The sequence below is a fragment of the Pogona vitticeps genome, chromosome 3 (genome assembly GCF_051106095.1).
Source record: "Pogona vitticeps strain Pit_001003342236 chromosome 3, PviZW2.1, whole genome shotgun sequence".
Taxonomy (NCBI): Eukaryota; Metazoa; Chordata; class Lepidosauria; order Squamata; family Agamidae; genus Pogona; species Pogona vitticeps.
In genome coordinates, this window is record NC_135785.1 from 235365031 (window position 1) to 235391146 (window position 26116).

A 26116-nucleotide genomic window follows, 5' to 3' on the forward strand; every position below is an offset into this window, starting at 1 on the left:
ATATACAGCCTTGTCGTACTCCTTTCCCAATTTTGAACCAATCAGTTGTTCCATATCCAGTTCTAACTGTTGCTTCCTGTCCCACATATAGGTTTCTCAGGAGACAGATAACATGGTCAGGCACTCCCATTTCTTTATCAGCATTAGATGGAGTTTGTTCATTCACGTTTCACACTTTAAAGCACGCCTACCATGACGTCGCAGCTTTTTGTTGTATGCATTGAAGGTCCTACAGATATAAAATATTTCTTCCTCTCGCATGTTAATCAGACTCATTCCTCTTATGATTAGACCCCCATTTTCACAGGGCTCACTGCGCTACCAATTTCTCCTCACTTATAAGATTAATAGAGCAAGGTTGAGGCTTAGGGAGGGATTGAGGAAGTATAAACCAAGCTAGAAATTTGAGATATGGCTTATATCAACAATTAACGGGCTGAAGCATAATTCAATTAGAAATTAAATTGGGAAAAAATAAACCATAATAATAAAAGGGTGATTTGCGTGTTGATTAAAGTGAAAACATGCAGTCATTAGCCTGTATTTAAATCTTATTAGCTGAGAGGTTGAGCAGTGCTTTACCATTAACCTGCTGAGTGCCTGCTGAGAACATGTTTTTCCTGCGGCTGCTGAAATGGCCTGGATGAGGCTGAGACAGGTGCAGAGAGCCAAGCTCAATGCAGGTCACAAATGTGTAAAGTAAGCAGATGCGAATTACATAATCCTCAAAACACTGCTTTTCCAATGTGTTCTGCAGGCCTTATGATGATGCATCGTCCTCCATTTCAAAGGAAGAACTGAAGCATGGCCAGACAAACCAGCTGTGTTTCCAGGCACTATAATGCGACAATTGATCCAGACTCTCCAGACCAAAGATGAAATACTCAAACAGTAAGGTTCTGACTTTACTATGAAAAATAAAGTCAGAAGGTCTGTGGAGGACAGGACATCTCCAAAATGTCCTATCCTCTACAGACCTTACAAGCTCAAAGCTGTGGTTTCCTTTAAGGAGTTAGTCCATATATTTGGTTTTTCTCTTTTACTACTGCCTTGCCCAACTTCAGTGTCTTTTCCAGAGAATACTTCCTTCTCATGATATGCTCAGAGTAAGATAACCTCAGTTTCATTATTTTTACATCCAAAGATAGTTCAGGCCTGATTTGTTCTAGAACCCACTTGTTCATCTTTCTGGCAATGTGGAGCTCTCCTCCACATTTCAAACAAATCTTTTTTTTTCCTGTCAGGTTTTTTTTTCTGTCGAACTTTCATACCCATACCTGGTGAATAGAAATGCAATAGCGTGGATGATCTTGGTCTTCATCTCCAGTGACAGATCCTTACACTTGATGATCTTTTCTAGTTTCCTCATTGTAGGCTGTACAGTGGGGTCTTGACTTGAGAACTTAATCCGTATTGGAAGGCGGTTCTCAAGTCAAAAAGTCTGTAAGTCAAGTCTCCATTGACCTACAGTGCATTGAAAACCGATTAATCCCGTAACAGGCCGTTTTTGTTCCATTTTGGTTTTTTTCTGGTCTGTAAGTCAATTCTCAGGCTGCAAGTCAAACCTAAATTTTGCGGCCAGAGAAGTCTGTAACTCAAAAAGTCTGTAAGTCAAGCCGTCTGTAAGTCAAGGGTCCACTGTACTGGGGAAGAGCCTTTAGGAGTGTATTGAAACTGAACACAATGATCTTTCTCCAGCATAACTGCCCTCACATCTCTGGAATGTGGGGAAAGATTGATGGCCTGTCATCAACAGAGTACACTTGCCCTTTCCCCTCCTAATAGCTGAGTGCAAAAGCATGCACATTTAAACATTAGATTCTTAATAAGATGTTAATCATTTGGAATAAATATAGAAAACTGTTTGTTCCACCAGTACCGCCATTATGCTCAGTGACAGAGCTGGAAGAATTCCCAGAGAATCTAAAAAGACCCATTAAAAATCTCTTAATAAAGAGGCAAGTTATTAAAGGACTCACTGGGGAAAATGGTGAATAAAAAATAAATAAAAGAAGTACTAGGCAAAGATTAAATATCTCGGTATAATGTTACTCAATTAGAAGAGTGGACAAAGAATTGGATAAGAAGAAATGGTAAATATAGGGACGTTATGGAATAGGAAGGAATTATTTTCTACTAGCTGGCTAGATAGCTTCGTGGTTTAGGTATCTGACTGCAGAGTTGGAGGTTGGGAATTCAATTCCACATTGTGCCTCCAGGGAGAAGAGTCAGCTTGTATGGTCTCGGTACCCCCCCAGAACAAGAGAATGGTAAACTACTTCTGAGTACTCTGTCCTTAGAAAACCCTGAAAAGGGTCATCATAAGTCAGAATTGTTTTGTCATCACATTATTATTATTATTATTATTATTATTATTATTATTATTATTATTATTATTATTATTATTATTATTATTATTATTATTATTATTATTATTATTATTATTATTATTATTATTATTATTATTATTATTATTATTACCACCACCACCACCACCACCAGGCAGAGTCAAACAAATTATAAAAACTTTGACTGGTATAACACATAGAAGTTTTAACCAAAAAAAATTAAGTATCTGTTGAATATTGGTGTAGTATATATGCTGTTCCTGATATTGCTGTTTTTTGTAGCTCTGATCATGTTATTTCTGAAATCTGCAACTGCTTATAATACTTTGCGAAATTTCTTTATATTGTTCCTTCTTTCTTCTGAAGGGTTGTTGTTGTTGTTCAGAAGGAAATTATAGACAATGAGATGGTAAAGAAGGGGATCGTAAATACTGTAAAACTTATAATTTATTCTTGGTATAGGAGGATCTACTTAAAATGTGGGAATGGGATCTGGGAGAGGAAACAAGTACTTGGAAAAAATGCAGTACTTGGAAAAAATATGGGGAATATTAGAATACAGAAATCCATGTCACCAAGGATAAAAGAATTTTTACACATTAATGTGGGATGGTATTTAACTCCAGTGAAAATCAAATAGATAAGTGTTCTCAGATGTGGTGGAGAGGGTGCCAAAAACAGACATTTATTTTCTTATCTGATGGGATGGATGGATGGATGGATGGGTGGGTGGGTGGGTGGGTGGGTGGGTAGGTGGATGGATGGATGGATGGATGGATGGATGGATGGATGGATGGATGGATGGATGGATGGATGGATGGATAGATAGATAGATAGATAGATAGATAGATAGATAGATAGATAGATAGATAGATAGATAGATAGATAGATAGATAGATAGATAGATAGATAGATAGATAGATAGATAGATAGATAGATAGATAGATAGATAGATAGATAGATAGATAGATAGATAGATAGATAGATAGATAGGCAAATGTTTCTAAAGAGAGAAAAATAAAATAAGCAATTTAAATTCAGCTGCATGTTTTAAAATAGCACTTTCCTCAATATTCAGAAAAGGAGCTCAATAAGTGGAGGATGAGAGAACTGGTTTCTAATGTGTTAACAGCAGTGTAATTTATCTGGACTGTGCTGCTCGTCTAAGGCCGCACAGGCTGGTTCTTCTCCTGGGGACATAGTAGGGAACAGAACTCCCCACCCTAACTCACTGAGCTATCCAGCCTGAATATTGCTAGGAAAAAGAAAACAGCTCATAATACAGTGGTACCTCACTATATGACGACCCCGCTAAACGACGAATCCACATGACGATGACTTTTTGCGATCACTATAGCAATTCACAAAACAGTCATTTCAATGGGTGATTTTCGCTTGATGATGATTTGGTCCATGCTTTGAGGACCATTTTTTTTTGCAAGACGATAATTTCTACAGCTGATCGGCGGCTTCACAAAATGGCTTCCCTATGTTTTCCGGACCCATGCTTCGCAGGACAGCCATTTTTACACCTAATCAGCGCTTTGCAAAATGGCTGCCCTATGGGTGATTTTTTACAAAACACTGATGATTTTCCCTATTGGAACACATTAAACGGGTTTCAATGCATTCCAATGGGGAAACAGTTTTCGCTACACAATGATTTCGCTAAACAGCGATTTTCACGGAACGAATTATCGTCGTCATGCAGGGCACCACTATACTGTTAAGTGACTGGCATAGAGAAGTTTGGGACAGAGCTGTCAGGACCGAATCTCCCTAAGGAGCATGGATCCTTCAGTCAGGGAATCCGACAGCCACAAATCTACCACCTTTGCGCTAGGGCAAGTCCTCAACCTCCAGCAGTGCGTAGCCTTTGCACCTAGAATAAGCATGACCTTAAAAGAACACTTAATTTTTGCTCAGTACTTTGCAAGTACAGGCACATGGGCTTTGTAGTTTCTAAGAACTCACAACAGCTCAGGTAATCTCTGGTAGCTACTCAATGGCCATTACCATCTCTGGATTCAGCCAAATCTTGCTGAGTCCAAGAGACAATCCTTGTTGAAGATTTTTATGATTATTTTTTATTAAGAAAATATATAGTTTCACAGAAACAGTTTGTTTTTGCTCAAGCATAGCATAAAAAAATGTTCAAAAGAATTCACAGTTAAATACAACAACTAATTCCCATTAAAAATAATAAACACTAAACTGGGCTAAGGTGGGCTAGTCCCACCTCCATCTTTCTCTTTACTTACATTCTTTCTCCTCCAAGCCACATACTCAAACCATCAAGTTCTCTCTCTTTCCATCACCATGGAATCTCTCTTAGATAACCTACATGACTCAGATCTCCTTCTTCTTGACCATAAACTCAAAGAGGCATAATTGCCCATCCCACCCATAATTCTCATGAAGATGTAGGTGTTTTATCTCCATTCCAATTAAGAAGGAATTTGTTGGGTCTGTGCGCTCTGGGCCTCTCTGTCCTTGCACCCTTCTCAGGATTCACATTATACAAGGCTGGCTGTAAATTAAGAAAAACAACCTCTCTGCCTTTCTCACATTCTCATGTCTTCCTTTCACTTTTAAAACCTAACAAACTTCATTTTCTCTCTAACAATTCCCATTTTCCTTTATTCTCTGACCACAAGTCCCATTCTCCTTCAATCTCCTTCAAGAGCAATTAATGAAAAACTTTAATATAATATCTCCTGAAAAATCTGTATGTGGGACATGAAGCAACAGTTAGAACTGGATATGGAACAACTGATTGGTTCAAAATTGGGAAAGGATTACGACAAGGCTGTATATTGTCTCCCTGCTTATTTCACTTACATGCAGAATACATCATGCGAAAGGCTGGACTGGAGGAATCCCAAACTGGAATTAAGATTGCTGGAAGAAATATTAACAACCTCCGATATGCAGATGATACCACTCTGATGGCAGAAAGTGAGGAGGAATTAAAGAACCTCTTAATGATGGTGAAAGAGGTGAGTGTGAAAAATGGTCTGAAACTCAACATTAAAAAAAAAACAACTAAGATCATGGCCACTGTTCCCATCACCTCCTGGGAAATAGAAGGGGAAGATATGGAGGCACTAACAGTTTACTTTCTTGGGCTCATTATCACTGCAGATGGTGACAGCAGCCACGAAATTAAAAGACGCTTGCTTCTTGGGAGGAAAGCAATGACAAACCTCGACAGCATCTTAAAAAGCAGAGACATCACTGTGACAAACCCAGACCTACTGGGATCTGTCACACAGTTACACTAAGCTGCCACCAACCATTCCCTATAATAAGTCACACAGACCAGGGATGGATTTTCAAACAATAAAAAGAATAAGGTTTATTTTAATTACACACAGGGAAAAATAAACAATCAGGTGAATAGGATAAAGTAACGTGGCTTATTCTCACTCATACAAGCATACAGTTTGGTTCACCCAGAACCCTTAACTTAAAGCACAGACCCTGAACCTATCAGTTCTGGCTAACCAACAGACACCTGAACCTATCAGGTTGGTACTCTGACACACAGAAGTACCCTGTCTGACACACAGACTCCCACAACAGCTTCTTCTTCCCAGCTGCTGCTTCGTCACAACCCAGTGTCTCACAGTGTTTGTCTCAGCATCTCCCTCTCACCACACAGGCATCACATATTTATACAGTACAGCCCCTCCTCCTGATGTCCCGCCTTCCACTCCCCATAGGATGGAACTTTCCCTCCAAACCCATGACAGACAGGTAACATCAGTGCTGTTATGTAACACCTCCCCTCTTTATAAGTTGTTTTGTAGGGGGAAAGCTAAGGTGCTTTTCACCAAAAAACAACCTAGGTAAAACACACAATAACAGTTATACATACCATATTATACTTACTCATACTTACATTCTAAGTTAAACCATAGCAAATAGGCATTTAAACATTTACCATATACAGTACATCAATTTACCTTTATTCATACAAACCAAATTCAGAAAACAGGTACATTAACTTTTTGTCATCATTATATACACATAGTCCATGTTCTTTCGCCGTCTTCATTCTTCAGGTCTTCCCGATAAAGCGTCAGCAACACAGTTCACTGACCCTCTGACCACCTTCACTTCAAAGTCATAGTCCTGTAGGTTTAAAGCCCACCTCATAAGTTTGCTATTGTGGGTTTTCATTGTCTTTAACCATTGCAATGGTGAATGGTCAGTACACAGAATAAAATGTCTTCCCCAGATGTAAGGCTTGGCCTTCTGGATCGCGTAGACTATGGCCAAACACTCCTTCTCCACGGTTGCCAAATGTCTCTCACCTTTTTGAAGTTTCCTACTCAGGTAGGACACTGGATGCTGGTCACCATTCTCATCCTCCTGGCACAGAACTGCTCCTACCCCGCTGTTAGACGCATCGGTGTAGATGATGAACTCCCGGTCGAAGTCTGGAGCACGCAGGACAGGATAGTTGATTAACGCCTCCTTCAACCTCTGGAACGCCGCCTCACAGTCGCTGGTCCACGGGATGCGGTCATCAGCCGTCTTCCTCGTCAGATCGGTCAGCGGAGCCGCAATCTCGCTAAACCTCGGGATGAACTTTCTGTAGTAGCCCACCAACCCAAGAAATGATTTGACTTTTTTCTTGGTGTTGGGTCTAGGCCAATCACGAACAGCTTCTATTTTGGCCTCCAGGGGTTTTATCACTCCTCCCCCTACCATGTGACCCAAGTATTTTATTTCTGGGCTACCCAGCTGACACTTGCTGGCCTTTACTGTTAGCCCTGCTGCACTTAACCTCTGCAGCACTAACTCCAGGTGTAACAGGTGATCTTCCCAGGTATTACTGAAGATCCCTATGTCGTCAATGTAGGCCACTGTAAAGTCACTGAGCCCTGCCAAGGTCTGGTCCATCAGCCTTTGGAATGTGGCTGGTGCATTTCTGAGACCAAAGCTCAGGACTCGAAACTCATAGAGACCAAAAGGGCTGCAAAAGGCAGTCTTTTCTTGATCCCTGGGATCAATTCTTAATTGCCAATATCCCTTTACCAGGTCCAATGATGAGATGAACCGACAACCCCCTATGGTTTCAATCAGGTTGTCTAGCCTGGGCATTGGGTAGGCATCAGGAGTGGTTACACGGTTTAATTTCCTGTAATCAACACAAAACCTAATGCTCCCATCAGGCTTGTCCACAAGGACTATCGGAGAGGACCAAGGACTAGAAGAGGGGACGATTATGTTCTCCCTCAGCATCTCGTCCAGCTCCTTCCGCACCTTGTCCCTATAGGGTCCCGTTACTCGGTATGGGGATACTGCCTGCGGGGGTGCATCCCCTGTGTGGATCCGATGCATCACCCCCTTCACTATCCCCGGCTTGTTGGAAAACACCTGTTGATATTTACTAAGCAGCATTTTTAGTTCTTGCTGCTGGTCTTGGGTGAGTGCAGGACTGATCTTTACCTCCTCTGGGTTGTATTTTACTTCCCCTCTACCCTCCCAGAAGGGTAATTCAGCTTCCTCACTCTCCGCTGCTTTTATCGCGAATAAAACCCTCTGTTCCCCTCTGTAGTAGGGTTTTAGGGCATTCACATGAACCACCCTCCTTGCTTGGTTCTCCTCCTGCTCTATTAGGTAGTTCAGGTCTGACATCTTGGAAATGACCCTATATGGTCCTGCCCAGTTGAGCTGCAGTTTATTCTCTCTGCAGGGCCTAAGCCAAAGCACTTCCTCCCCTGGGTCAAAGTGCCTCTCTCTAGCTTTGTGGTCATACCATGTTTTCTGTCTGACCTTCTGAGCTTGCAGGTTTTCTGCTGCCAGCTCTAGATTTCTCCTTAGGTCATTCATCAAGGTGTCTATGTATGTCACAACGTCTTGTGGGTCATCCTGGGTGATCTGCTCCCAAATTTGTTTGATCAAATCAAGGGGCCCTTTCACCCCTAAGTGTGCAGCAAACATGTCAGAGTGACCCCTTTGTAAGATCATGGGGCGATACTTTTCAGGTACCACCAGCTGACTTCTGATCCCATCTCCCCCTTTTGAGATATTCCTCAGGGTCTCTCTATATAAAATCCCCTTTTTCTCCAGAAATCTCACTGGGGTTTCAGGTGTTAGCTGGGCGTCAGTCACCTGTTCAAAACACTTTTGGAGAGTGGCGTCTGCCTTTTGCTCCTGTCCAAATCTGCTGTCTGTGGTTAAGGTTTCCACCACAGCTTCTGAACTCCCCTCTGCTTCCGTCTCTGGCTCATCATTACCCCCCTGAACTGTCCCTGTGGTGGCTTGTGAGCGTGTAATCACTAGCACCCGTTTCACATGTTCAGCCAGGTCATTTCCCACGAGCACGGCTGCTGGCAGAGTCGATGAAATCGCTAGCCGCCAATCTCCCCTCCAGCCTTGAAAGTTGACAGGTACCTCTGCTACTGGCAGAGAGATTACCTGCCCCTCAATCCCTGCCACCTTCATGCTCTCATTTGGGATTATAAACTCCCTAGGAATAATATCTGGATGGCACAGGGTTACCTGGGAACAAGTGTCCCGCAGCCCCCTATACTGACGGTCAAGTATTCCTACGTCCACCCCTGCTGTCTCAAACAACTGAGAATCTGTTTTTATCAGCAAGCAGCGCTTTACCTCTATAAGAGGACCATTTTCCTCAGCCTGATCAGCAGAGGTAGCTGTTCCAGACTGAGTAGTCATGGCAACAGGCTCCCTCTGTGACCCTGAGCCTTGCTCTTTCTGGACACAGAACACAGCTTTTGGCTTGGTTCCACTAGACTCCTGAGGCACCATTCCTTTTAGCTGCTTTAATTTCTCACATTCTGAGATTAGATGACCCTTTCCCTGACAGAAATAACATTTTCTGGTGTATTTTGATTCTCTCTCATCTTGTTTTGGTTTTCCCTCCAAAATCTGAGGTCTTAGTTTCATGTCTGAGGGCTTCCCTTCACCATGGGCCCCTCCCCCTTGCTGGCTTTTCCCTGGTCCCTGAGAGTACTTGCTGTAGGTTTCTTTGGGTTTACCTACAGATTTCCCCTCACCCAAGGGCTTTCTTATTTGGGAAATAAAATCTGCAATCTCTGCGGCTGCTGCCACAGATTTCGGTTTCCTTTCCCTCACCTGGAATTTCAATTCCCCCTGCAGGACTGAATAGAACTGTTCCAGTGCTATCAAGTCTTTAAGCTGCTCATAGGTCTCTGTCCCCTCCTGCGATAGCCATTTCTCAAGCAGCCTCACCAATTGGGCCCCCACTTGGGTAAAAGTCTGTTCTGGTTTCTTGGTGAGGGACCTGAATCTTTGTCTCAGCTGCTCTGCATTTATCCCATGTCTGGCAAACACCAGTTTTTTAAACTCTGCAAAATCTTTCATCAGTTCCTCAGGCATCTCGGCATAGACCTCAGCCAGGCTACCACTGATTAAAGACCGCATGATGGTCATCTTCTCAGTTTCCCTCACTGAGAAGTCCACAAACGCTCTTTCCACTAAGGAAAAGAACACCTCAGGACAATCTCCCTTGTGGTACACAGGGAATTTCTTCAGGTCAGCTTTAGACAATTGGCCTCCCTCAGAATCCCTATTGTTATTATTGTTCTGGTTCATCAGTTCCAGTTTTCTTAATTCAAACGCCATTTTCTCTCTCTCCATTCTTTCTTCTCTCTCCAATCTCTCTATTTCAAATTGCCTTCTTTCTCTCTCTAATCTTTCCTCCATTTCCCTCACCCTCAGTTCATGCTGTTGGACTATGAGCAATTTTCTGAGTTCTGGGTTCTGCTCTCCTGTGCTGTCACCCTGCACTGAGCCAAATTCATCCTCAGAACCTTGGTCAATCTGGGGGTCTTTCACTTCACTCATTTCTGCTACTTGGCTTCGAGTCAAGGGCATACCCCCCCTCAGAACAGGCTGCTTTAAAAAGTCAAGCCTCAAAATAAAACGACCACTTTTTTCCTCTTGCCTCAGAACCAGCTCTCCCTAGAGATTGCTGCTGTTCTTCAGCACTTAAATTGCAACAGTATCGAGTCAGAGCCTACCCCCCTCTGCTGGGCCTCTCAGCTGGCAAGCTAGATCACTGTTACTATGCAGTTTTGCCTCAGCTTTTTCCCGCCAAAACCAGGCTGCCTCAGAGCACCTTAATCTAAGTCTCCCCAGTTGGCACGTTCTTCTACTAGCGCACCTCCCCGTGAGGTACACCTAGAAGATTACCTACGCGCCTCAGACTGTCCCTGACTAGACCCCCCTTGCTCTGGGCACACTTGCCAAGGCTTTGCTGGACCGCTGGACAACTGGACCAGTCGTATCCCACACGCTGGACACCAATCAATGTGACAAACCCAGACCTACTGGGATCTGTCACACAGTTACACTAAGCTGCCACCAACCATTCCCTATAATAAGTCACACAGACCAGGGATGGATTTTCAAACAATAAAAAGAATAAGGTTTATTTTAATTACACACAGGGAAAAATAAACAATCAGGTGAATAGGATAAAGTAACGTGGCTTATTCTCACTCATACAAGCATACAGTTTGGTTCACCCAGAACCCTTAACTTAAAGCACAGACCCTGAACCTATCAGTTCTGGCTAACCAACAGACACCTGAACCTATCAGGTTGGTACTCTGACACACAGAAGTACCCTGTCTGACACACAGACTCCCACAACAGCTTCTTCTTCCCAGCTGCTGCTTCGTCACAACCCAGTGTCTCACAGTGTTTGTCTCAGCATCTCCCTCTCACCACACAGGCATCACATATTTATACAGTACAGCCCCTCCTCCTGATGTCCCGCCTTCCACTCCCCATAGGATGGAACTTTCCCTCCAAACCCATGACAGACAGGTAACATCAGTGCTGTTATGTAACAATCACCTTGCCAAGAAAGGTCCGCATAGTCAAAGCTAAGCTTTTTCCTGTAGCGAGGTACAAAAGTGAGTGCTGGACTATAAAGAAAGCTGACCGCCGAAGAATTGATGCTTTTGAATTGTGGTGCTGGAGGAGACTCTTGAGAGTCCCCTGGACTGCAAAGAGAACAAACCTATCATTTCTAAAGGAAATCAAACCTGAGTGCTCACTGGAAGGACACATCCTGAAGCTGAGGCTCCAATACTTTGGCCATCTCATGAGAAGACTCCCTGAAAAAGACCCTGATGTTAGGAAAGTGTCAAGGCAGGAGGAGAAGGGGATGTCAGAGGACGAGATGGATGGACAGTGTCATTGAAGCTACCAACATGAATTTGACCAAACTCCGGGAGGCAGTGGAAGACAAGAGGGCCTGGCATGCTCTGGTCCATGGGGTCACGAAGAGTTGGACACAACTTAATGAGTAACAACAATAATATAATATAATATAATATAATATAATATAATATAATATAATATAATATAATATAATATAATATAATATAATATAATATAATATAATATAATATAATATAATATAATAAGGGACAACATTTAACACATCAATCTATACAATTTTAGAAGGTGGGGAGGACCCAGAAGGATAAGCGGTAGAAGTGGTTGCTCCCAAATGATGGGGACCATTGTGCATGTAGCTTTTTCTCTTTTCATTTTGTTTATTAGATGGAGGGATCCTGGGCTTTTTGGATGTGGGCTAAAGTCATGTGGACTTTAGCTGAAATCCAAAACTTGTGTGGCAGTATGTGCGTCGTCACCACCACTGCTTCCCCCTCTTTAGGCTCCCTGCAGCTACTGCTACCTCCACCACCAGCTCCAGCCCCAATCAGATGGTTCTGCTCTGCCGGGATGGGGGGACAGCACGGACAATGGAAAGGAAAGGGGGAGGAAGAGGATAAAGAAATGGGTGGAAATACGTGGAAATGCTCTGGGACAGGTGCCTAAGGGGTTGGCAAGGGATGGGGCAGGGAGAGAGTAAGTGAAGGGGTGACTGCTGAGCAAAGAGGTGATCAGGCAAGTGAGAGGTGAGAAAGTGAAGGGGCAACGAGGCAAGCAAAGCAGTGATCAGGCAGGTGAAGGGGCAAACAATTGAGGGGTCAACCAGATGGGCAAAGGGGCAATTGGGTGGCAGAGGTGAACAAGTGAACAGGGGCAATTGGGTGAGCAACAGGGCAAGCAGGCAGGGGGATGAGCAATCATGCATGTAAGCGAGCAAGGGGAGCAAGCTGGCAAGCACCTGCTTTTCTCTTTTCAGAATTCCTGCTGTCTGGTATAGCACTGTATCAGATGGCAGGATTTTTTTTAAGTGGATGGGTGTTCAGTTCACCTTTGCAGAATCAATTCCAATGACTCATTTCCACATCTGCCCCAAAATAAAGCAGAACTCTGGCAGAGAAGCAGAACTCTTACTCCACTCCCCCTTCAGCAGCCTTTAGCAACCTGCTTGGCACAGCTCACTGGGTTACTGCAGGAACAGGCCTTCGGCTTCTCTATTTTACCAGTCGAACCCCACAAACTCATAACAAAAATAACAACAATAATAATTTGCCTCTTCTGAAATGTAGTCCCTTCTCTCTCCTCATTTTACGACTGTGCAGGAGCGCAGCTCAATCTGTCTCTCTATAAAGAGAGAATAATAATAGCTCTTTCTTGGCTCATGTTTCTGCCATTTGTCTCTTTTGTTTTAATATATTCCTTCTTCCTCTCTCCACAGAGTATATCCCTACACAAGAACATTAGATCAGATTTTTAGATCAAATTATCCTTCTGTTACATAAAACCATCTGTAATTATTCCCCCATAACTGCAACTTTCAATTCCTGCTGAACGTAACAAACAAGCCATTTTCACACATGTACGAAAGAAGATTAAAAGGCAAGCTAATATCAGAGGTTTGCACCTTTGTGAATAGATATTTTATTTTATTCTAAATGTCTTAACAGATTTGGCAGAAATAGATGTAGCCCTTGTGCTCTCACCAGGATTGTCAGTATTGGAATGGCTGGGGGCAGGGGATATGAATACTCTTCTTTGATCCATTTTTTGGCAACAATAAGAGAGATGTTGAAAATCCAATCTCCCCGGTGCGAGAACGTGTGATGGGACACAATAGGGAGATTAGAGTAAGTAATCTGCCCCACAGGTTCTGATGCAATGAATCCTTTTACATGTGTTCAGGAGACTGGATCCATGTAAATAGGATTGGGAACGCCTCTGCATGAGGCTTCAGACAGGTCTCTAAAGTGTCTTCAGGTGTCTCCATTTAAGCAGGTGGTAAAAAGCCTTCCAACAATGTTTAGATGCTTAAAGCCTAGTTTACTGCCTTCCAAGGTAAATACATTTCCCAAACAACTCAGTGGCTGAACCACTGTTGCTTCAGGTAGCAAAGCCACATTAGAGCAAGCCCACTGAACCAGTGGACATTTGATGAGTCTCCTCCTCCATACATTCTATTGGTTCAAACAGGCCTGCTCTTGTTGCAACTTGTACATTGATGCAATTGATACAATTAGGCCGACTCTAGTTGTGTCATGTAAACTGCAACTAGAGTAGGCCTGTTTGAATCCATGGAACTTATGGAGGACTTCATCCATCGAATTCACACTCATTCAATGGGCCGGCTCTACGCTAAGCAACAGGAGTTCACCCAGTATTTTATCGGCAATATTTTTATAATTACCAGTGAAACACCATCAGGGGTAACCCCGGGATCTTTTCTGGAGAATAGCAGGCCACAGATCTCTGAAAGCACATTCCTACTGAGCAGAGTTTTGCAAAAAGATCATCCATTATGAGGCCAAAGATGACATGAAGTCATTCACCTGCTTAGCAATTGCAAGAGAAGCTTTTAAAAAAAAAAGTTACAGACATGGAAGGGCGAGATCCAGATAGTTCGCCTCCAAGGTTGGTTTTTATTCATATGAGACAGCCTGTGGCTGCTATTTACACTGGTGGAGAAGAGGATGAAAACTTCATCTGGAATGAATGGGTGCTTTTTAAAAGGCAAATAACACACAAAGAGAGAGGCCTGGTTAAGATTAGGACAGTAGTGAGGGCACAGGCTTCAACCTTAAAGCCATCCTACACTTATAGTTTGCACATAGACAGGAGTCCTAATCTTCACTGGGACATCCCTTGCTTGCAGTTCACCATTTAAAAAATGATATTAATTGTATATATGCAGGCACATCTTGTTTGGTTCCCGTTTCAATTTACAATTTTGTGTAATCTGAGCCTCTTTGCCTCAGCACAACGACAACCCAAAAACTCTGAAGCATACCTTCTGTACTGTGGGATGCAGACATTACAACCCTTCTTTCTTTCTTTCTTTCTTTCTTTCTTTCTTTCTTTCTTTCTTTCTTTCTTTCTTTCTTTCTTTCTTTCTTTCTTTCTTTCTTGCTTGCTTGCTTGCTTTCTTGCTTTCTTGCTTGCTTGCTTGCTTGCTTGCTTGCTTGCTTGCTTGCTTGCTTCATATCACAGCGTTGCACAATTTAAAATTAAGAATATATATGAAATCTATGCAAAAATAAAAACAAATTAACATTTTAAGATAATTAGACTATTTCAATGAGAAATGGGCTACTTCATTTGTGTTATCTTGCTAGATCTTCTTTTGTACACATGATGGGGCATAAACTGCATGCACATAAGTGCTTAATTGATTGGATTTCTCCACAGTCATAGGAAATTTGTCCTGTATCCAAGTAGCACCATTTTACTTGTTTATTCATTGATCTTCCTACTGTGCTTTAAAATCTATTAAATGACTTCCTGATGATCCACTTAGAATTTGGTCCTGGTGGGCGATATTCTTCAGAATTCATCTGTTTAGCAAAGTACAGTGGTGCCTCGCTTAGCGAGCGCACCGTATAACGACGAATCCGTATACGATCCCCTTTTTCGGGATCGCTATACGGAGCACCCAATCACCGCACCTCGCATTGCGACGATTGGGGAGTCCGGCCGCCATTTTGGAGCCGCTTTCGGCGGCTCCAAAATGGGCGCCGGATGACCCAAAATGCCCCCGCGCTGTGTTTTCGCGCCCTCGGCAAGCGAGGGGAGGGCGCGAAAACGCGGCGCGGGGCCATTTCGGGTCCGTTTTGAAGCCGCAAAACAGCTGTTTTGCAGCTTCAAAACGGCCACGGACAACCCGAAATGGCCCCGCGCCGCACTTTCGCGCCCCCCCTCGCTTGCCAAGGGCACGAAAACGCCGCGCGGGGCCATTTCGGGTTGCCCGCAGCCGTTTTGAAGCCGCAAAACAGCTGTTTTGCGGCTTCAAAACGGCCGCGGGCAACCCGAAATGGCCCCGCACAGCGTTTTCGCGCCCTCCCCTCGCTTGCCAAGGGCGCGAAAACGCCGCGCGGGGCCATTTCGGGTCCGTTTTGAAGCCGCAAAACAGCTGTTTTGTGGCTTCAAAACGGCCGTGGGCAACCCGAAATGGCCCCGCGCGGCATTTTCGCGCCCTCAGCAAGCGAGGGGAGGGCGCGAAAATGGCTGCCCGGGGCCAGGAAACTTCTCTAAGTGGGAAGTTTAGGGCCGATTTGGAACGCATTAAATGAAGTTTAATGCGTTCCAATGGCTTTTTACTTCCCGCTTAGCGAAGATTTCACATAGCGAAGGTTAATCCGGAACGGATTAACCTCGCTATACGGGGCACCACTGTATGTTGCTTTTGTTGTTTATAGGTTTGGCCTAGCTCTTCTGACTTAATACTTAGAGATCGAGATGTGTGCAAAAGAACTTTCCTTGGTTTTATCCATCATTTAGGGGGCTGATGTCCATGAAGTGGATGGCTTTGATCCTGTATTACTTTATTTTGTTCATTATTTGCAACTTACTTCTGGAAGGATGCTTAACCAATAATAGATTTATTTCAGTGGGGATAGGTTTCAAGGAGACAGTAAAAATCCTGAATGACTTATTAAGAGCTGCATCCACTTGTTTGGCATGTGGTGACTTATTCCATACAGCACAAGGATATTCTACTGTGGAGTAGCACAGGGACAAAGCTTTTGTTTTTATTTTAGAGGGTGTGTACCTTGGTCTGGTACAGCCAGTTTATTACATATGTCATTTGTGGTGGCAACTTTCTGCTTGGTGTTTAGACAATGTTTTAGTAGGTCAGAATTCGATACGTAGTGATGCCAAAATACTTTGGAGCAGGGCAACATTCCAAAATCTTGCTTTCCCAGCTAACTTGGAACCTCCTCTCTGTTCTTTAAGTCAGTGGTCCCCAACCTTGGGCCTCCAGATGTTCTTGGACTACAACTCCCAGAAGCCTTCACCACCACCTCTGCTGGCCAGGATTTCTGGGAGTTGAAGTCCAAGAACACCTGGAGGCCCAAGGGTGGGGACCACTGCTTTAAGTGGAAGGCACAGATCTGTATTTTTAAAGGGCTTGGTTTGTTTTTATAATACAGTATAAGGAAAGATGATCTTCTAATGCAGATATTAGAAGTGCTCAATGGTCTCAAAGGGACACACAGAAAAGTGGGAAAGCATTGAGAGTATACTCATGTGTCTCCTGGGCAACAGCAAGCAGCTGGTCAACCCTTCATTTCCAGAACTATTGCACTGTAACGTCAACCCTATCCAGGCACTACATAACCAGTTCCCTCCAACACACATACTGCTGAGTTCTTACTCCATCCATCCATTGACTTTTTCTCCACATGGAGAGTGATCCATTTGCAGGCAAGACATTCCTGCTCACATGTAGGCTTTCCAAGTAAGCAAGAATCCATATGGAGAAAGAGGCAACCAAGAGAGAAGGACAAGATTTTTCCCTGTTTACAGCTGGAGAGAGCTGGGTAAGTAACACCTGAACAGGGTGTGAGAGGAGACTGAAGTGCCTTGGACAGGCCTCATGCATTCATTCCACTTCTATTCTTTAGTTACTGCTGTCTGCAATTGAGTTTTGATCTGTTTCCACCCTGACTGACATTAGGAAAAGGGGGAAAGCACGTCTTTTAGATTTTTTTTAATGTTTAACCTGACTGCTGTAGTTTTTAATCTATATCCTTTGCCATTTTAATGTTTTTTTTAAATTATCCTTTGCCATTTTTAATACTTGATTTTTATGGTTTTACAGTGGATCAGGTTTATATGGTTTTATTAATGATTTAGCAAAAAGTTTTTATTTCTTTTAAAAACTCTTGTTAGGTTGCTTTGAGTGTTATCTTTTAATGGAAAGGTGGAGTATAAATGTGAAATGAAATATTTTTTAAAAAAACTGGAGTAAATCTACTGCAGAGCTCCCAAAAGGATGGGAACTCAGGACCACTGTCACTCCCTCTTTGTTGTCAGTTACCTCTGCCTCATCTTTCATTCCAAGATTTCCCTAGGTATCGATGTTCAAGATACATTTTCCATGGAGGCTTTCCATGGCTGTATAGTGAAGGAAAATGAAAATTCCCTTTGCATGAGCAGTCTTATAAGAATGCAATGTTGGATCCTGTGAGGGGGGTGCCAGTGAGGGCACGTCTGGTTAGCCATCTAGCCTCAGGGACGGTGGTAAAACAGAAATGCCTGAGGAACCAGAGACTGGGAAGGCAAGGGCCAGAGAGAGCCAAACTCAAATAGAGGCACTGCTAGGTGAGACTGTGGGAGAACTACTGGTTAGTGCTTGAGGCATGGAAGACACCTGAGGGAGGGGTAGGAAAAAGGAAATAGGATCTGTACAGAGAGTGCTTCAAGAGGTGGGGAGACAGTCAAAAGGGGAGAAGGAGATAGGAGAACTAGAGCATTCAGAGGGAGAAAAGGAGGGAGCTTGAGGAGATGGTCAGGAGGAGCTAGGAGGGTCATTAAAAATGGAGAAAGACAAGGAATTAGACCCTGAACCACAAGGAGGATGAGATTATGTTGGATCAGGAATTGGAGAACGGGTCACCATTGACCCTAATAGGGTTGGCAGGGCTCATAGATCTACCCACTGATTGTATCATATTCTATCTGAAATGTTTCTGTTCCATCATTCCACTTGATACAATGCTTGCCAAGTAGCCCATAATAAAATTTTAGCATTTCCTTCCTTTGGAGCAGAAGCTGTTGCTCACTGATAAACTGTACACCTTCCATGCAGAAGGTCCCAGGGTTAATCTCCAGGTTTTTTTTCCAAAAAAGAACTAGAGAAAAATCCTACCAGAAACTCTGGAGGGTTGCTTTCAATCAATATTGACAATTCAGGGCAAGATGAACCAAGAATCTAATTCAGAACAAGACAGCTTCATTCCTTCCTTTGTTCCCTAGCTATGCAGGGATGAAACAGTTGAAGATAAACTCAAACAGCCTGATAAGAATGGATGGCACCAGCACGCCATGCAAAAAATCAAAGATGGGCTTTTAATGAGTAGGACAAGAGTTGGTTCTTGCAGTAAAAGTAATTAAAATAGCCTGTCGATGATTCCTTTGCTTAATACACTTACAAAGAACTGTCCTTCTCCCCTTGAAAATGCCTGACCTGAGGAGTTCACTTGCAAGGCAACAAGAAGGTACATGTCTGACAGAATGGTGACAACTGAGGAGTATCTCATCTGCTTTGAAAATAGTTTCTTAAAAAGGGAAACGTTCATTATCCTGAAGGCTCAAAGACATTTTCTTTCTAATCCATTTTAATTACTACAGACCCCTCAGTAGAATCTTCAGAAATTCCGATTTGGGCCAAAGCTGGAATGCAAGCAGCAGAGTTTCATTTTCAGGGAAATTTTTCAGGCTGACAGTAAAGCTCAGTTCAAGAGGTTTTGTAAAATCTCATTCCTCTCTCTTTCTCCCTTTGCATTTTAATAGCACTGTTCCATAAGGGGCTTTGATCTATGGTTCATGGCACCTCGTATTTGTTTCATTGACCCTAGATACAAATAGAAAACTCATTCTCTTGAGCATGGAATGGATCCTTACATAGACAAGTGGCACCGTCCATAAGCAAGACAGAGGAAATCCTACAGTTTGTAGAAGCGAAAGATATCACAAGAAAAGAATGCACCAAATGTAGGAAATCCAAGAAGAGCCCAAAGAAGACTAGGTAGATTAAGTGGGTTTGGAACACTGGTTGACTCGGGGGGTGGGGTTAGAAATCTATAGGGAATTGAATGGCGTATTCTTGAAGAAAGTTTTTGTTTTGTTTTTTTTGGCTGCCCCCCTCAACCAGAGTATTCTGCAGCAGCATTTCATTGAGGGCAAGGCCCAATTTGGGGGGGGGGGGCAAATGCAAACTAACCCTTGCCCAACATAGACCTTCATCCCATTAATAGCCTCAAGCATGATTGGCAATGGAGATGTAAGTCCTCACTTATTTATCCCTGATTCTGTCAATATTCTTCTTGTCTTAATATTATGTATAGCTTTTTATTAGTTAAATGTAAAATACTGGCCAGAATCCTATTCTGTTCACAGAAGGTTTGTCATGGCTTGCTGTAGGGCACATCTGAGGTTTTGGGGCATGTCTTAATCATATGCTTAATCACACACCCAACTGCATGGCCAAGGTGCACCCCCTGACACCTCATCAATTACTTGCAATTAGCCACAGCAAACTATGCAAACCTAGCATGAAAATCAGTAGCATTCCAGCCATTGACTTGTAAAAAACATCATATCTGTGGCTTATCTCACCCAGTATTGTCTTCTTTGTCTACTAAAAGCAGCTGTATAACATCTGGGAGAGACATTTTATGCCTTATCCGTTCTCATGCTTCTTTGACTAGAGATGCCAGTGACTTAATAATGGGTGCTCTCATTGCATTAGTGAGGGCTCCCATTGTACTATATGCAGTCCTCCAAGAAAGTGATATTTAGGACCAAGCAGCATGAAGTTGGCAGATAAGCTGTGCTAAGCAATTGGCATCAGGACTGACATCAGTGCCTGGCATCTATTGTTGCCACTGTTGCTGATGTTTTTAATTCCAGCCATCCTCTGTGAAGCACAGAAGCACAGCCTTTTTTCTATTCCAAGGTGGAATGGAGTACAGCATATCTTAGAAAGAATCCAATTTACTGAGGCTGCAAACAGTTTGGCTGCTTTCCCCATTTCCGGTGAGTCCTACTGTACTGCTATTTAAAGTGTGGCAATTTATTTCTAAATTTCCATCTATTTATATAAATCAGCATGTGCAAATTTTAGAAAGTGTGTCTTATATAATCTTTCCTTTTTGTGTGATGCAACAGTATCACAGAAAACAGTGTCACCCTAGTATAATGCATATCTATCCGCATAATCCTGGCCATTCAGTATCATCAACAAAGAAAATCTTGACTTCTCTTAAGAAACTATAAGGTTCCTCTTCTGTAGTGAAATATCTGTGAGATTGTGTCAGCCCTAGGGAACCAATATGTGACTGGCAGCCATGCTCTAGAAGTCCAAGAGTGGTTTGGACTTAGAAGCGAAGAAGTCAATGCAAAAGTCATTTAGCCCAGATCCCATCCTAAGCAAGTGTGGCTGGATACCATAAAGACCCTAGCCCTGAACCTGAGGACTCCATACCCACAAAAACTTTGGCCCCTCCTGGGCCTGAGCCTAGTAATGGGATGGGCTTTCCTGCTCCAAGATCTCATGATCTAGCAATGCCAGCAGCATGCCTGTGACGGACAGGCCTGAAGCCACACCTGTCTATCACAATGGAACACTAATTCAGTAGCCAATGGTTGTGCAAGAGGGCAGAATCAAGGAACTATAAGAAGAGAATGGAGGACAGTTAGAGTTTCAGTTAGAGTTAGGATTTCAGTTAGACAGGAGTTAGGGGCTTCGGTTACTGATGAGATAGGACGGTTAGTCAGGAGTTAGGGGAAGAGTTAGCTAGTTGGAAGAATTCGTTTTGGAAAGAAACACTTGGAAATAAGCATATAAGAGAACTGAATGCAACCGTTATAAAGTGATTGAAACTAAATACAAAGTAACCAGCATATTTCTAAGTTAAATGAAGTTTAATGAATACCAAATACACTACTATCTATGATTTCCTTGATTCTTAAATATGTTAATCTATTAATAAACAATATTATATTTGACACGACTGATTCTGTGATCCTAACTGGTAATTGAGGAAGGATTTCCTCTGGTGGCAGTGGATGTGGAGACAAGAGAAACTGTCATACCTGAAGGCAAATCTGTTTTGTTAGGGAGAACATAGGAGCTGGGGGTGTGTGACTGATAGACAATTTTATTCAAACATACATATGACTGGGCGTCTTTCCTAAAAACGGAACGAGCCCCCTCATTAATGGGTAAAAGCAATTTATACAAAGGACGATAAAGCACAGCATCCCCTTATTGGTCTCTTGAATCCTATGTGAGCCTGTTTGGGTCACCCCATTGGCCGTGGTAGATGTGAGGAAAAATATTCAAAATGCATCCCAGGGTTAGTGGCTGCCAAGTCTGTGAATGTGTGAACCATTGTGTATTTTGAAACATGTTACAGTCGCCTGAAGCGCTGTGAATGTTATTCTGAGTTGGCCTTGGGAATGTTTCTGTGCACGCCAAACGGGAAGAGACAGTTACTTTGAGATGAAATGAGGATACAAAAATGCGTTGAATATACAAAATGCGTATATGGTACAGATAAAAAATGCATATAGAATATCATTATAGTAAGGAAATATGAAATCATATTTCAATTACAGGTACAAGGTACGATTACTTGTGTAAGTACATGTGAATCAAATAGCATGTGTTATCTTAAATTGTAAATCCAGTACTTCATATATGTTATATCAGAACCCCCTATCTATCATGACAATGCCCTGCAGGAGTTTGTGGATCCAATCAACAGTTTTGTTTGCCTTTCTGGATACCATGCCAGTTTGGATAAATTAGAGTTGATGCCAATAAGTAAACATAGTTCACAAAGATCAATATCCTATTGCCTAAATGCACTGCTGAAAGGCAATCAAATAGGCACCTCCCTGCTCTGGTGGGCTCTTTCAACAGGGAAAGCTATTAATGCTCCAAAACCTGTGCCACCAGTTCCAATCCAGGCAGCAAAACTGATGGCAACAATTTTAAGGCATTAAAGGCTCTCCCGCGTCCTGAGGCTCCCAAAGCCTTCCCCAGGTTGAAAGAGATCCCTAGGAAACCTAGTGATACAACAGTAAACTTTAAATTGAGGATGAACATCTGCAGGTGGTGACATCATTAGTCTTAATGCATGCAGAATTACTCAACAGGATTTTGGCCATTATTAGTGTGGCACTAATGATGACGGTAATAAATTATTTCAGAGTTTCTGCTAGATTGAATAATCAGTTATGTTAAATTAATGGCAATGGTAATGCATTAGCTTTAACACTATCATTTCCAAGAACTGTTCCACAACTCAAGAAAAGCCAACACCGTGTGAAGCACATGAGGGAGGTTTTTAACCATATGTGGTGGACTTGCAGGGTAGCAAAACAATTTTGGATAGGTGTACATACTTTGTTACAAAAAGATTGCTTTGTAAGGTTCCACTAACCCCAAAACTGTTTCTACTGAGTATTATACCAGACAATATAGGCAAGACAAAGAACTACTTAGTTATATATATTTTTCCTTACTATTATATATATTTTCTTTTCTTACTTTGGCACAAATATTATTTTCTCTCTTTATAATACACATGTTATTTTCAAATGTTACTGTATATCCTTCTTTTGTTAACACTGAAATACTGAGAATATTTGTTTCCAGATTGGGGACATAAGGCATTATTAAATTCCCTTTTCAAACCTGATACATAAACCTTCCCCTTTCCAGCCACAGGAGAAGTCTGTCCATTATTAAATTCCCTTTTCAAACCCGATACATATATATATATAGTCACTGCAGCCAGAATTCTTTATTTCAAGAATTAGAAGAAATCTGTGATACCAAAACAAGAGGAACTTATTGAGAAGATATGGGAAGTGGCAGAAATGGATATTCTATCAGAAGTGCTGAAAGACTGTCCAATAGAAAAGGCAACTGAATAATGGGATTTATTATATAAATGGCTTGAGTCCCCAGATAGTACTTGAATAACATAGATCCAAACTAGGATGCAAATGTGAGCTAAAACGGCAATGAAATAGAAGAAAAGCCGAAAGTCGAGTTGATATTGCAACATAAATAGATTGGATGTCAGTACATTTTCTGTTCTCCTTCCCCTCCTTTTTTCTTCCCTCATATCCCCCTTTACCTTCTGTACCCCTTACCTTATCCCAAGTTGTTAATTAAAGAGAGAAAAGAAAAGCCACCACCCACATTTCACAACATGCTGTCATCTTTCAGACTCATTTGCACAAGTGGCATATATAAAAGGTTTCCCTCACATGGTATTAAGAGTTTGCTGTGGGAAATAGATGAGGACGGAAGCTCTGGTATATATGGGGCCCAAGACATTTAAAGATTTGGCAGAAAAAAAGAACATCTCTCTAACTTTAGGACTCTGCAGTATATGGATATGTCTATGATGGCAATAGAAGATAGAGCTGGGTTTATTGCATTAGGTATCAATCTTCTTGGCATCCGGATGGTGGAGTTCCATAATCTAGCTACTTAAAAGGTTCCTTAGAAAGCAATATTTCACATAAAGATGATACAAGCAAGAATGAAGAGACAAGTATCATGACTGTAGTTTTCTTTTTATGGCAACAAGTGAACAAAACAACTTTTCAGGCTCAAAGGAGAGAAGCTATTGCTAACTCATTAGGGACCTACCATTTGCTCACTATTGATCACTTCCAGATTTCTTTGAGGTAGGGAAAAGGATTGAGAGATAAAAACATGGTGTTTTCTCTGGTTCAATGCAAGCAATGTAAGAAGTATGCACCATTAATCTCAGCTGGAATGGAGCTACCAAATCTATGGGATTTACATAAGTATTGATTTATTAAAGACCCATTGATTCAGTGGGTCTTCTCAAGTGGAGATAAATGATTTAGACCTTTAAAACATTGATTAACATTTACTGATGTGCAGAAATGCTATATAATCAACAGCTACAGCTATATTCAACAGGCACATGCCTATGAGAAACCCACAGGAAAGACATAAGCAGAACAGAAGCCCTTCCATTCATGTTCCTTGAGAACAGCTATGCAGAGACATACTACACATAATATAGCCACTATGACTACCTGATATTATTATTATTATTATTATTATTATTATTATTATTATTATTATTATTATTATTATTATTATTATTATTATTATTATTAATAATAATAATAATAATAATAATAATAATAATAATAATAATAATAATAATAATAATAATAATAATAATAATAATAATAATAATAATAATAATAATAATAATAATATTTATACCCCGCCTATCTAGTCATTTCGACCACTCTAGGCGGCTTACAACATAAAACATAACAAGTTCAAGAAAAATTTATAACAATTAATTAATTAAATGATTTTGCAATGGAAAAAATACAAAATAAATCAAATAAAGAGAACAAAAAGGAAAGAGGACAGGAATTAACTGGAAGGGAAGGCCCACCGATACATCCACATTTTTAGTTGGTTCTTAAAAGTACCCAGTGAATGTGCAGAGCGAATCTCCGGAGGCAGGTTATTCCAGAGGCGAGGAGCCACTGCCGAGAAGGCCCGGTTTCTAGTTCTTTCCTTCCGGGCCTCCCTCGGCATCAGGCTCCTCAGCCTCACCTCCTGGCTCGCACGGGTGACACGGACAGAGGTTGTTGGGAGTAAGCGTTCCACCAAGTATCGAGGTCCTAAACCATTTAGGGCTTTATATGTAAGCATTGACACTTTGAAGTCAATGCGGAAACGGATGGGCAGCCAGTGCAGCATGGCCAGAGTAGGATAGATATGTTGATATTTTCTCATTCCAGTAAGGAGTCTGGCCGCCGTATTCTGCACCACTTGAAGTTTCCGCATCAGCTTCAAAGGAAGCCCCACGTAGAGCGTGTTACAGTAATCTAATCTAGAAATTACGAGCGCATATACTAAGGTAGTGAGCACCCCCGTGTCTAGGTAAGGTCACAGCCGGGCAATCCGCCAAAGGTGGAAAAAGGCGGAGCGGACTACTGACGCCACTTGCATTTCCATGATGAGCATTGGCTCCAGGTGTACCCCCAGGCTGCAGACCCCACTCTTCACTGCCAGGACCACCCCCCTCAAACATGAGGGAGTTTCCCAAGCCACTATCCACAGGGTCACCCACCCTCAGAACTTCCGTCTTGTCCGGGTTCAGCTTCAGCCCGTTCTCCTGCATCCATTTCTGTACGGCCCCCAGGCAGCACTGGAGGGACAGGACGGCATCACCTGCAGTTGGTGAAAAGGATATAAATACACAAAAGAACACTAGCATTATGGGAAAGGAACCTTTTGCTGAAACCTAACGTTGCACCTTGCTTGCGGTCTCTTGTAATAGAAATGCAACTCACTGTAGACCACAAACATTAGTGTAGAAAATTGAGATGGTCCAGTAGTTCCCAACCATGGGTCCCCAGATGTTCTTAGAATACAACATCCAGAAATCCTGACCAGGTGAAGGCTTCTGGGAGGTTTAGTTGAAAAACATCTGGTAACCCAAGGTGGGGAATCACTCAGAATGCCTAATTCAGTTTATGTCTCCATATTTTACCATGAATTAATGTATTGTATGAATGTTTTATATAGATGCAAATATAGATATAGAAACCTATTCAAACCCCTTCTGCAAATCTGCATAAAAACAAAACTTTCTCCAATATCTCCCAAGATTCCTGGAAAATACAAAATTCTAAAGTTGATATTCTCCATTTTGTAATGTTTTATAATAGTCCATTAGAAATCACAGTGATTATTTTAAGACACATATCTGAATATTCATTTTGATGGATGGAGATTATACAAACTAGATGACCTGCAAGATTTCCTTCAACACTGTGAT

The 26116-nt window shown here is 42.1% G+C and overlaps 1 long non-coding RNA gene across 1 annotated transcript in view; it reads right to left on the reverse strand.

Moving 5' to 3' along the window:
• The window catches only part of LOC144588033 (uncharacterized), a 32703-nt gene extending 17937 nt beyond the window's left edge, over nt 1-14766 (reverse strand). Inside the window, exon 1 of the long non-coding RNA XR_013543339.1 lies at nt 14539-14766. This is a non-coding gene — a long non-coding RNA (uncharacterized LOC144588033). The remainder of the gene's footprint in view (nt 1-14538) is intronic.
• Between the last annotated feature and the right edge of the window lie 11350 nt (nt 14767-26116).